The sequence below is a fragment of the Monodon monoceros genome, unplaced genomic scaffold (assembly GCF_005190385.1).
Source record: "Monodon monoceros isolate NGI ecotype Baffin Bay Population unplaced genomic scaffold, NGI_Narwhal_1 Super_Scaffold_11, whole genome shotgun sequence".
Lineage (NCBI taxonomy): Eukaryota > Metazoa > Chordata > Mammalia > Artiodactyla > Monodontidae > Monodon > Monodon monoceros.
Window position 1 is genome coordinate 101916081 of NW_021703767.1, and position 13611 is coordinate 101929691.

Below are 13611 nucleotides of genomic sequence, written 5' to 3' on the forward strand. Positions count from 1 at the left end.
ATTTAAAAACTTAACAGCTAAAACTGTGCCCCAATTTCTAGGCTCTGCTATGACTTTGTTGTTAGTGAGACAGAAAGTAAAGTATATGGCAGAATTGGAGCAGAGATTTTGTCAAGTAGCCTTGGAAAAGTAAATAAACTTAATTCTTATCTGCTAGAGAGAAACAAATCATTTAGACATATATATTTTTTTCACATACACACACACACACACACACACACACACATATATATATATACATACATAGTTGATGAAAATAGATTAAAGAGTTTCTTCTAGATTTGTCTAATCAGGGACATAAAATTAACATGGGAAGAACAAATGTTATAACTACATATTGAGCAAGAAGTTATTTTAAAAAATCCTGGAATCACAAAGAGTTTTTCTTCAGACCCACACCAAGGTGAGCGAGTTTATAGATTTTATGACAATCTTTTCTTAAATATCCCATCATGGGCATTAAAAATAAGTAGATTGAACATCACCAGGCTTCTTCATTAAAGGATGTATTATATGACAACACATTACTTATTTGTAAAGAGCAAAGAATCATTAAGAGAGAGCTCAATGAAAGGATATAAATAGAAATTGCCTATGCTTAAACTTGTACAGATAATTGTTTTCTTGTTGAAGGTTGAAGGCCATAGAATTGAAGAAGAATCCTGATTAAGAGTTGTTTCTCCTTTTCCCCTTTGGTGAAAAGAAGCAGAAACACAACAAAAGACAAAAAAATTTCTTAAAGCAAGCTATACATTTAAGGAATTACAGCAAGAGATCAAGCTTTTACAGGTGATACCTACTGTAAATATTATAAATAATGAAATGGGCATCTATAATTTAGCAACAATTTAGGTTATTCTAAAGTGGTAAACATAATACTTAACAGCTTGAAGAAGAAGCTATTGTGACCTTAGAATAGCAAGCTGTAAATTTAAGGAATTACAGCAAGAGATCGAGCTTTTACAGGTGATAGCTACTGTAAATATTATAAATAATGAAATGGGCATCTATAATTTAACAACAATTTAGGTTATTCTAAAATGGTAAACATAATACTTAACAGCTTGAAGAAGACGCTATTGTGACCTTAGAATGGCTAAGTCCTCATGTCTACAGACAAAATAACATAAAGTCCATCAGCAATTTCAAACTGTGATTTTGAGTTTAATAAATACCAATTGTGTCTAAAAAGTCTATTTCTCTAAGTCTTCCTCATAAGTGAATCTTTTTTGTCTATCAGTATTCTTTAGTGATTTGTTATCTCATTTTCACTGCTTCTATAATAAAGTTCATTTTATCTTGGAAAACAATGTGGTAAATTAAGCTCAAGCTCTTACTGCACCATTTGGAAATGACACATATCACTTATATTCATCTTTTACTGTCAAAACAAGTCTCACGCTCTTATGAATATTCTAAGGGGCAGGAAAGTGAAATTCTACTACTATGCATCTAGAAGAAGGAGAACAAGAATGTTTTGGAAAAGCCCTAAAGATTATTACAACACATTTGAGAGTCATATAAAGATGTTTTCACTTCAACCTACTTAAGAGACTACGTAGGCGGTATTCTGCTATACAAAGAATAGAGACACAAGCCACTACGGTTGACTCTGAGTATGCCCATGATCTTATTGGTGATAAAAATAAATCATTCATTTAGTAAATGTTTACTAAAACCCTATTAATCTATGGTCTAGGTATTATGCTAAGTGATGAGAATTTAATGGCAAACAAGGTATAACAGCTTGCTCTTAAGTTTTTGACATAAGCCTAATTTTTCATATAAACTTTGAATATGTACTTATCTTCTAAAATATACATATACTACCTTTATAAAAATGTTTTCAAAATGCGTGTTATTAGCTAGTGGCAGATAAGGACACACAGGTAAGAAGCATGAAAGTGTTATAAATGTTACTATAAGATATATACCAGGTTGTCAAGGAATGAAATGGTCACAGAATGTACTTAACCCTAAGATATGCCTCAATAGTTATTGTCAGCGAATTCTGTATGTTCCTCTTATGAATAGAAATGATTAGAAAGCTTAGATTCAGTTATGATCTAAGCAATATTTGTGAAATGTTAACCAACCACTGATGCCTTGGAATATCCTGAGTCTGGGACATGTGTCTAAGTGGCTTGTGTAGAGTGAAGATGGGCTGATAAGATTATACCTAGTAACTGTGTATAAGAGGGGTATTTTTAGACTCTCTTGCCCACTCCTCTAAAAAAATTCCAAAGATGAAATCCAAATTCACCCCTTGAATAATCTGAGACTGCCTATAATCTCCAGTTCAAATATTAGCACTGAAACCATATAGAGCCTTCGTCGTGTTGAATTGTTGGGTGCTTTCTATTCATCTCAGAGAGTCATCCAGACTCTGCTCTTTAGGATATTACTAAATGAAGTTTTATGGTCACTCTATAACATGTAGACATTTAGGATGTGTTCATGAAAAGTTTCTTCCACTATTTCTGCATTATAGGACACCACGTCTAATAAGATACATTCATGAGAAGCCTCTCACACTATTACAAATAAGGGAGAGTGATATGATGATTTATACTGGGTTGGCCAAAAGGTTCTTTCGGTTTTGTCTGTAAGATGGCTCTAGTAGCGCTTAGTTGTCTTTAACTTCATTCGAAACAATTTTGTTAGATTGTATGCGACAGCTGTCATATCAGAGTATATTTTAAAAAAAAAACTTGTCAAAATTGGTGAATTTTTGTATAGTAATTTTAATGTTGAAGATGGAAGAAAAAAAGCAACATTTTCAGCATATTATGCTTTATTATTTCAAGAAAGGTAAAAATGCAACTGAAATGCAAAAAAAAGATTTGTGCAGTGTATGGAGAAGGTGCTGTGACTGATCGAACATGTCAAAAGTGGTTTGTGAAGTTTCATGATGGAGATTTGTCTTTGGACAATGCTCCACAGTCGGGTAGACCAGTTGAAGTTGATAGTGATCAAGACATTAACTGAGAACAATCAATGTTATACCACACAGGAGATATCTGACATACTCAAAATATCCAAATCATGTGTTGAAACATCATTTGCACCAGCTTGATTATGTTAATCACTTTGATGTTTGGGTTCCACATAAGTTAAGCAAAAAAAACCTTCTTGACCATATCTCTGCATGCGATTCTCTACTGAAATATAACAAAAACGTTTTGTTTTTAAAACAAATTGTGACAGGCGATTAAAAGTGGATACTGTACAATAATGTGGAATGGAAGAGATTGTGGGGCAAGCGAAATGAACCACCACCAACCACACCAAAGGCTGGTCTTCATCCAAAGAAGGTGATGTTGTGTATATGGTGGGATTGGAAGGGAGTCCTCTATTATGAGCTTTTTCCGAAAAACCAAACGATTAATTCTAACAAGTACTGCTCCCAGTTAGACCAACTGAAAGCAGCACTCGACAAAAAGCATCCAGAATTAGTCAACAGAAAATGCATAGTTTTCCATCAGGATAACACAAGGCCACATGTCTATTTGATGACCAGGCAAAAACTGTTACAGCTTGGCTGGGAAGTTCTGATTCATCCGCTGTATTCACCAGACATTGCACCTTCGGATTTCCATTTATTTTGGTCTTTACAAAATTCTCTTAGTGGAAAAAATTTCAACTCCCTGGAAGACTGTAAAAGGCACCTGGAACAGTTCTTTGCTCAAAAAGGTAAAAAGTTTTGGGAAGATGGAATTATGAAGTTGCCTGAAAAATGGCAGAAGGTAGTGGAACAAAAGGGTGAATATGTTGTTCAATGCAGTTCTTGGTGAAAATGAAAAAAAAATGTGTCTTTTATTTTTGCTTAAAAACTGAAGGAACTTCTTGGCCAACCGAATATTATGTTTTAAACTTCATTTTGGGGTCTTTGTTTTTATGCAATATTTATTTTGATCAGTCATATAGGTGGGAAGGGGGAGGTGCTAAACATCACAACAAGTACTAAGAACTTTAAGTTTCTCCATCTTCCTTGAAGTAATCATTAAAGTGGTGCTCTGGGAGCATAGAGGAGGCCTGATATAATCTAGTGTTTGTGAGAAAGGGAATGATAAGATGTTTATCTCTAAACTGATTTTAAATTCATGGAGATGGTCATTAAAGTAATGCAGCAGAAGTAGAAGTAATTCTTACCACTTCTGATGTTTCTTTTCATCTAGTGGGTATTCAATTACTGTAACCCCCATGGCTTTTCTCTGACCTTTATAAATTCTTCCTTAAAAAACTATGAAAAAAATTAAACTACTTGCTGAGCTGACAGGCAGAGGCTTGAAGTCACTGAAATGTACATTATTTTTATTATATTATTTGTTGCCCCAAGCTAGTGAAAGTTGGAATCCACTAGAGACAGTGAAGCATGTACTCATTGTATGAGGAGTCTCGCCAGAATCTACAGAATGAGAAGAGGGGACAGGGCAGAACACTGGGTAACTCTGTGGTGTTCTCATCCCATTTGTGTTCTGAACAGTAGCCCTGTTTTTTGGGAAGACTTCCTCCAATTTTTGTGGTCCTAGTAGGATTGTCAGTCATCGTATTTGTTTCCCCAGGCTATAGGGGTGGTCACCTGATACAGACCCAGTAAATTCTAATGCCCCAGATTGTTGGTAATTGTTATTGGTCCACTGGCAAGTAACCCAAATATGTTCAATTACATTGTTCTCTGAGGTTGGTAACGTGCCTTCCAGGAGTAAGACACTCTTTTTCCTCTAGGACAAATTACTTGAGTGATATGAAGCTAGAACTGCCAACTGTCACTTTCTGTGCCATGTGGATAGAGGCTATATACAAAATTAACTCAAGTGGAGACAGGAAAGATCTGGGGTAGCACTGAGACCCTTGTTCCAATCCGTAAGACTCTTAGTTATTGTGACTTACTCCCACATCCTACTCAGCTTCATGAATCAGAACATTTCTTTTGGACAAATTTGTTGCATTGGGTATCTGCCGATCATAAAAATTCAGTATTTAAGGAATAAACAGTGTCTACAAAAGATATTGCCATATACCCCATAGACTTATATAATTTAATGAAGGCATGATGACTGACCATATTAAAGGAGTAACTCCAAGGCTGCTCTTCATGCTAGCCATGGAAACCACACAGGGAGACTAAAATAATGCAATAGAAAATACATTGACTTCACAACACAGCCCAGGAAAGGAGGGGAGGACAAGAATGAGCATTCCTGTACAGATGTACAAAGGAAATCATGTAAGAAGTCTGCAAAAACTTAAATTTAGATACAGTCAACTAAACTCCATAAGTAGCACTGGAGAGTATTTGAATTATAAATGTGCCATATTTTAGGCTACTGTATTTTGCTCTATACAAGATCTACTATCAAATAATTATTTTCCTAAAATAAAACTTCCTTCTGAAATACCAGGGCCAGCATTTTGGCAAGAAGTTTGATTTTTATTACTTTTTGCTTTGCTAGAGCCAACTGATTTTGCCTCCCTGCCAGAAATTTTGCTAGCCTTAGAGATACGTAATGAGCACCTCTCTACCAAAATGAAATTAAGTTTTCACATTTTAAAATGAATATTACTAATACACAGAAATAAGCTCAGTTAGTGCTGAGATTTCCCAAGAGATTTTAGCAATACAGTAATTTAAATATTAAAATATTATAATTTGAGTATACTAACAATTACAGGGCTGATCTGATGTTCTTTAGAAGAATTGAGCCTCAAAATTTCTGAGTTCCAATTATTTTCATCTGAAACAACAGAATAATAAAAGTGTTTTCTAACCACCTAGAGTTCATACCTGTCCCCAAACCTTTTTAGCCATCTTGCTATATTGTGTACAGTTCTCATATTGTGTACCCACTTTTCCAGAGGAGGAAAAAAACACTACATTTCCCAGGTTCCCTTGTGGCTAGGTTATAGTCACGTGATCTAAGTTTTACCAATGCCAGCTGACTTTCTGAAATGTCGATGCAGGAGGGAGCAAGATGAGGTAATAGCTGTGTGGGAGAATCATCTCCTGGCATGCAGCATCCAAAGCTGCTCTGCTTCTTCTAGAGCAGCTCCGTGTGTCCACAGCCCAGATGTTGACAGCCCTGTGGTGTGGTGGGCACTGTTGCTGATGATTTTGTCCTGAGTATAACATCCCAGCTTGGCTTCCCCAGCTATTGCAGGGTCCATGTGTTATCAAACATGACATAAACCACTCCCTGCTTAAATTGCAAGAGTGAATTCAGTTGTTGCAATTAAGGACTAATAACTTAACATGTGCAGTTAAAAAAAAAAGATACATAAGAAAATGCTCAGTAAACCTTTATGTACTATGTAAACAGAAGATGGTATTATTTTTGTGGAGATCGTTACATGTCCTTCAATAATTCTAATCTGTGACGCTACTACACTTCTGTTTTTTGTATTTTTTAAAAACAATGAAACAAAAATATGAATAGGTTTTATAAAAATTCCAATTACTCTAGGAATTTTTAACTTCTTTTATCCTACTATTTCCTTTTTTAATAGTGGATAATTTATAATGGATACTATTGGACATAGGAACGAGACAAATTTGTCCCAAAGATTTTAAGTGTCACATCTGAAATCGTTCTGTGAAATGAGGAATGTCATGAGCTAACAATGCTTTCAGCCAACTATGAAAGTGAGAAGGGCAAGAGTGACTCTGACAGGCTCACGCATCTTAAATTCAGCACCACTCTACACTGCTTCCCAAGAGGAGGCCTAAATAGCCCTAGAAAATGAAGATATCTAGTAATAGGGTGCATTGATACAGAAACTTTACAGGCATGTAAATGAGAACAGTCAACTCCCAGAGGAATCAGCTAGGAACCAGAATTGTCACTCCTTGTGAAAAGATGCATACCCTAGAGTAGCAACAGCAGTAGTGGTGGCAGTAAGACTACAAATAACTGGGTACCATAATACAAATGTAATAATTGGATTTTTGATTCTCAATAAAATATCTTAGACTGTTTCAAGAAAATTGAATTGATGAGGGACTATATGAGTTTAAAAAAATTTCCAGAAGAACTCTTTGTTCACCCGTAAAATAACATTAGCTTACCTTTCAATTTTCAAACTCATTAAACAAAAGATTATTGCACCAGTTGCCCTGCCCTAAATGAATCCTCTGCAACACACACCCACTTGCATCATATAGCAAGCACCTTCTGCATTGCACAACTATTCTCTGCTTTTCTTTGCCTGTTTCTAGCTCTGATTTCTGCTTTCAGATGATGAGCTACTGCATGTTTTCATTTGCAATGAGAAAGCGCATTGAGTTTACATTGGATCTCTGAAGTTAAAGTGCCATCTTGTGCCAAAAGAAATCATCTCAATATGGACTTTTTTTAATGTTAGCAAGATACATGATTGTTTTCATACAACAGAGATATACCAAATGCATGTAACTCTTAATATTAAATTGCTTAAACATGGACATGTTAATAAAAATATTTATCTGGCTTTGTCTCTTTTTTTTTAACAACATCATGTTGAGCTTCATTTGGGCAGTTTAAATCGCACATTCCGCAAGCGTGCTGCTGCATTTTGCCTCTTGTTATTACAGTACTACCAGCATAAATGGATACTATAGATGTCATTCTCTCACACAGAAATAAAGATTGTTTAAGACTTAGGTAATAGTTCCTTAGTTCTTTCAGGACGAAAGGCAAACCCCAGTCTCTCTAATAAACTTGTACTGCCTGTACCAGTCATGCTACTTGGAACTGATCCATTCTATTTCAAGAATTTAAATGGCAGCAATGTTCAAAACATCGTACCCAGGAGGGAAGACCAATGCCAGCACACACTATGCTGCCAGTGCACAGTCAGCGATTGCAAGCGTTCCGTACGGCAAACAAAATGGTTTCCTGCATTTAGCCTGACAGCTTTCAAAAGCTGTCTCATGGGACTGGCAAGACGTTTTATAGTATTCGTCATGCTGACAATGCCACGATGCTAACAGCACATAGGGTTGTCATCCGCTTGGTATTATAATTCCTTAAATTAATAATGTATAGGTGAAAATTTTTAAAAATAAAGAATCTAGATGATATTTTTAAAGTGTAGCAAGCAATACAAACCATGAAATTATACCACAAGACACAATCCACCATCTGGAATGGGAAAACATCTCTCATATAACCTCAACTATGATGAAAGAAGAACAGTTACTAAAATAGATACATTAGTTTATAGGGAATGTGAAATCAAACAGAAGTGCAAGAGAGGCTGATTTGGAGGTCAGTGATCTGATAGAGTCTTAGGTAATTAAAAGCAGACTGGTGTCCAAATATAAGGCTTAAATACACACAAAGGATCAGTTAAATAATTATTTTTCCTCTTGAAAAAGATCACAAAAAGGATGAATATGCATGAGAGTCTTTCACTCAAAAATATACTGTCTTATTTTATTTTTTCCTATCCAAATTTTATAACAAACTCTTTGAAATAGCATTCTTTTTCTGTATAACACAGTCCTTGGAGAGGCCATAAAAGGGAACCACCATATAGAGAAACAAACATATTTTTGAGATTACTTTGTCATTTTTTGTACATCAAGAAATAAATAGTATTTGATGAATTTCTAAATAACCTAATTCTGCTCTGGGTACAGGAAGCTGTAGGAGGTCAGGATAAGGTTCATGTAGATTATTACTAGTATTAATCTCTTCTAAAATATAGTAATGATATGGTTCTAATTTTATCTTTTGTTTAAAGATTTATCAGGTAGTTTTATTTTTCATAATTATTTTTATTGAGCACTTATTATATGTCTATCATTCAACTGAGTGTTTAAAAGAAAGATCTTATTCAATCCTCACAACAGCTGAGGCTCAGAAAGATAAAGCCTCAGAGCTTACCAAAATTAAATAGCTAATTAGAGTTGGCTGCATCTGTTAACAACCATACTTTCAACTCAACTTTCAAAGACTCTGACAAACAAACCAGAAAATTATGTGTTCTTTATTCAATAAACAAAAAAAGTTAAAAGCATTGCAGCATTTAAATAAATAGGGTACGCTTATATGACTCGTGTGTAGTTTGCCTTACAGAATATAAATACCCATAGTGGTTTTGTTCAATTTCTTTCTAATAGTTAAATGCAATGCTATATTAGATTCTTCTGCTAAATATCTTCTACTCTGAACATTTAAATGGCATCAGCCATCCCAGGGCCTCTCAATATTACTTTGTCCCATTATTAAAATGGCTTTCCATTGGGTTTGGCTGTTTTATCTCACAAAGTCCAATGTCTACAGTCAAGACTAGCTAGAGTGGTGATGTTAGCGATATTCAAGACCCGAAGTAGCACTAGTAACATTTTCATCTCATACATCACATGCCCCTTCCCTCTTTCCCCTTTCCCCTCCACATCTGCATAATCTTTCTGTTTCTTTCCCTCCTTTTTGCGGGGGTGAGTTTGTGAGAGGAGAGATGAAGAGTATTATCTTACAACTGCAATATCCATAGCCTACCAGTCTTTTAAAAGAAAAAAAAAATATTTATGATTTATGTGTTGAGACACAGGCACTGCTATGTGGCCTTCCAATGGACATTCAACACACTACAGACTCCAAATAGTGTAGTGGATCAGGAAAGAGTCTGAGGGGCATATCAACTTCAGGTCTGTATTTGACATGGGGCCTTCGAAAGCTATAGCAAGTCTGGTGGCAGCTCAATATTTCAATGAACAAAAATCACGTCTCTTTATAACCATCAACAATTCTCCTTTTTCCTTTTCCATGTTCTTTGGGTTCATCAGTGGCACCTAAGGCAGGACACTGTGGAGCACATTCAAGTCTACAGAGCCGCTAAAGATTTTGATTGCAAAATTATCTTTTTTTGGTAGTCCGGTTTCCCTAATAGAAAAAGTGAGAGAAAGCTCTCTTTCACCTTCCTTTGCTCTCATTCTCTTTCCCTCTCTTCATACACACACACACACACACACACACACACACACACACACAAATATATTCCTGATGCAATTTATATGAGGTCGTGGGAGAAGGGCATGTGATTCTATTTAATTCATTTCTATCCAAAAGGACTGACAATACAATGTATCGAATGTCTGACTATGCCTAGGGTCATGAAGTAAAGAAACAGAATGAAAGCCATTTCTAACATGCCCATGCTTATATGTTGTTACTGATTGGTTTTGAATCCCTCTTCACCCTGACCCCAACCACTACAAGGGAAAAAGTGTCTGCCCTTCTGAAGCTTCTAACACAAAAAGATGAAATCACATAACTATACACCCGAAAGATGAGAGAGAAGATGTACTTGTCTTACATTGCCTGTCTTGCCTCTGGATACGATTCTATCAAGGCAAGTGGCAACTACTCCCAACAATGTCACCCACATCTGCTCTCCTCCTATTCCCATTCAAATCGGCAAAATTAAAACCCAAAGCTGTAAAGTGAATTTAAAGAAAAAAAAAACAAAAAGCCTGGAACAGAAAGTTTATGTATTGTGCAGAAGTGTGACGTGTGCTTTGAGTTTCCCTCAATAGTTGCAAGCTCCTCTCTGACCAGAAAGGACTGGGATGGCATCTCACCCTGAGAGTGCAGGTTAGGGAAGCATCCTCTATGTGTTCATTCACTCCCTCCTCCTGGGGCCACTATTTGGACATCATTTGTGTGCCTGGTGCTGAGATATATGCTCAGGATAGATAGGTAAGTAAGCAATGTCTCTGTCTTCACAATGCTTACAGTACAGGGCAGGGGACCCCAGGAGCAGAAAAAGATTATGGTGTCTCCAGCCAGAGGAAGGGGAAGGCAATCAAAAAAAGAAGAGTCCCCTAAGAGTCATATGAGCTGAGCCATAGGAATAAGTAAGAGTCATCCCATTGGAAAGGCGGGCAGTGCCAGGCCAATAAAGGCAGAGAACTCTTCATGTGCTAAGGCCCAGAGATCAGAAATACTGGGGTATATAGATAACAAGGAATTTGGGGTTGGTACAGACTATCCAGCATCAATCTTCTCAAGATCACACACTTTGGCTTAATTTGTTTTTCTTACTATGTTTCCTCACTCATATAATAACAATATATTACTCTTTATATGGTAGGGGCCTCATGATTCTTACTTTACATCAGGAAGTTTAGTACTGTTAGGATAAAGCACATGATTTCACTGTCTTTACTCTTTTCTGCAGCCACAAGATCACAAGTTCCCACATCACTACTTGCTCCATGAAGCTATATTATAAAATGTCTGACGAAGAGTACAGGGTACATAGAGGCTCATAAAACTGTCATAACCTAATTTATATCAAGTCAAGTACTGAGAATAAATTGACCCAAAGACACACCCAAAGACAGAGCTGTGAAATATCTAGAAGTACTTTCTAAATAGAGGGTAGGGAAAGAAAAATAATGAAAGATGTCTTTCTAAAAATGAGTGCATGTACATGAAAAGATGCTCATCATCGCTAGTTATTAGAGAAGTGAAAATCAAAACCACAGTGAGGTACCACCTCACACTGGTCACAATAGCCATCATCAAAATGTCTACAAATAGCAAATGCAGGGGAGGGTGTGGAGAAAAGGGAACCTTCATACACTGGTGGTAAATTAGTGTAACCATTATGGAAACAGTATGGAGGTTCCTCAAAAAACTAAAAATAGTGTTGCCATATGATCCAGCAATCTCACTCCTGGATATATATCTGGACAAAACTATAATTTGAAAAGATACACGCATGCACATGTTCATAGCAGTACTGTTTACAATAGCCAAGACATGGAAGCAACCTAAGTGTCCACTGGCAGATGAACGGATAAAGAAGATGTGGTATATTTATACAATGGAATATTACTCAACCATAAAAAAGAATAAAATAATGCTATTTGCAGCAACATGGATGGACCTAGAGATTATCCTACTAGGTGAAATAAGCCAGAAAGAGAAGGACAAATACTATATGATATCACTTATATGTGGAATCTAAAATATGACATAAATGAACTTATCCACAAAACAGCAACCAGACTGATAGAGAACAGACATGTGGTTGCCAAGGGGGAGAGGGGGTGGAGGAGGGATGGAGTGGGAGTTTGGGTTTAGAAGATGCAAATTATTACATATAGAATGGATAAACAACAAGGTCCTACGTATAGCACAGGGTACTATATTCAATATACTGTAATAAACCATAATGGAAAAATATGAAAAAGAATATGTTATATATATGTATAACTGAATCACTTTGCTGTACAGCAGAAACACAACATTGTAAATCAACTATACTTCAATAAAACACATTTTTTAAACATTTTAAAAATCAAAAAAAACCCCATGTGTGTAGAAATTTAGGCAAAATGACTATTTTCAGAAAAGGAACTTTAGGAAAACAGTTATAAAAAGGAAATAAAAACAACCAAAACCAGCTATTATTATTAAGGTAGAAAACAAGGAGAAACCAGAAACCAGAAGAAAAAATTAAGCAGATGAAATGAAGATGTGAGTATAGAATTACATTTCTGAATGAAGTAGCTACCTTCAAAAAGCACATGTGATGTGAAGTTTACATTAAAGTAAAAGCAGCATTCTTTAGAACAGTGATTCCCAAATACTAGTATGTATTAGAATTAGTTGGAGTCTTTTTTAAAGACAAATTTGTGTGTCACTTTTCCCAAGATTCTAACTTCTGATTGACTGATTTAGAGCTTTTTGAGGAGTAATTTTGTTTATTTTCCTTCTTCAATTAAAATCATTCCTTGTTGAAATGTATTTTAAAGGCAATATGGTAAAGGATTTGATTTTTAAGTATGTCATTAAAGCTGTACTTTGAGGACAAGTGGGCAACTTTGGATTTCTCGAGAAATAAATGAAGGCATTTCTTTTGACAAGTTCCGTTTTAAATGAAGGAGATATAACATAAAGTAACATTTGGGAATCTCATGCCTTACTTGAATTTAAAAACTATTTATTGTCATCATTATAATTATCATCTTGCAGAAAGTTCCTTAACAGAAACAAAAATCAACAGATGAAAAGATATAGATACAAATACATCCATACATACACAGATACACTCATAAAGAAAAGCACATCAAACTTCAGAGACATATTCTTGCATAAATTTAGATAAAATTAACAGTCATTTGTGACAAAAAAATTTAAAAAGCATAAATATGTAATTTGATGCAATTTAGGCATTATTTTCTGCTGTTGGAAATAATAAGAATGATTTTTGTAGGATACCTACATATTTAATAGAGGTATTTCATCTATTTTGATGACATATAATATTAATAAACAAATAATCAAACCATAGCCACTAGGAATAGTTCCATGAGAAAGACTCTTAAGGTCATTTCTAAAAAGCCACATTTCACAGTTTGTTTTGGTTTCATTTTCATTAATTTACATTTTTCACTTGTGGAGGTCATGGTTGACCTTTTTATCATCATAAAAAATATGACAAAGAAACTAGAAAATAAAAAATCTTTATCACGGGTATAAAGGGAGAAATCCCAGTGACCCACTCCCTGCTCCATGACTCACAGAGGAGGAGCTGCTTTGTCATGTGTGGAAAAATTGATATTTCCTAATCCATTTGTTTTATCTATCTAAAACAGATTCATAAGAAGTAAGACAG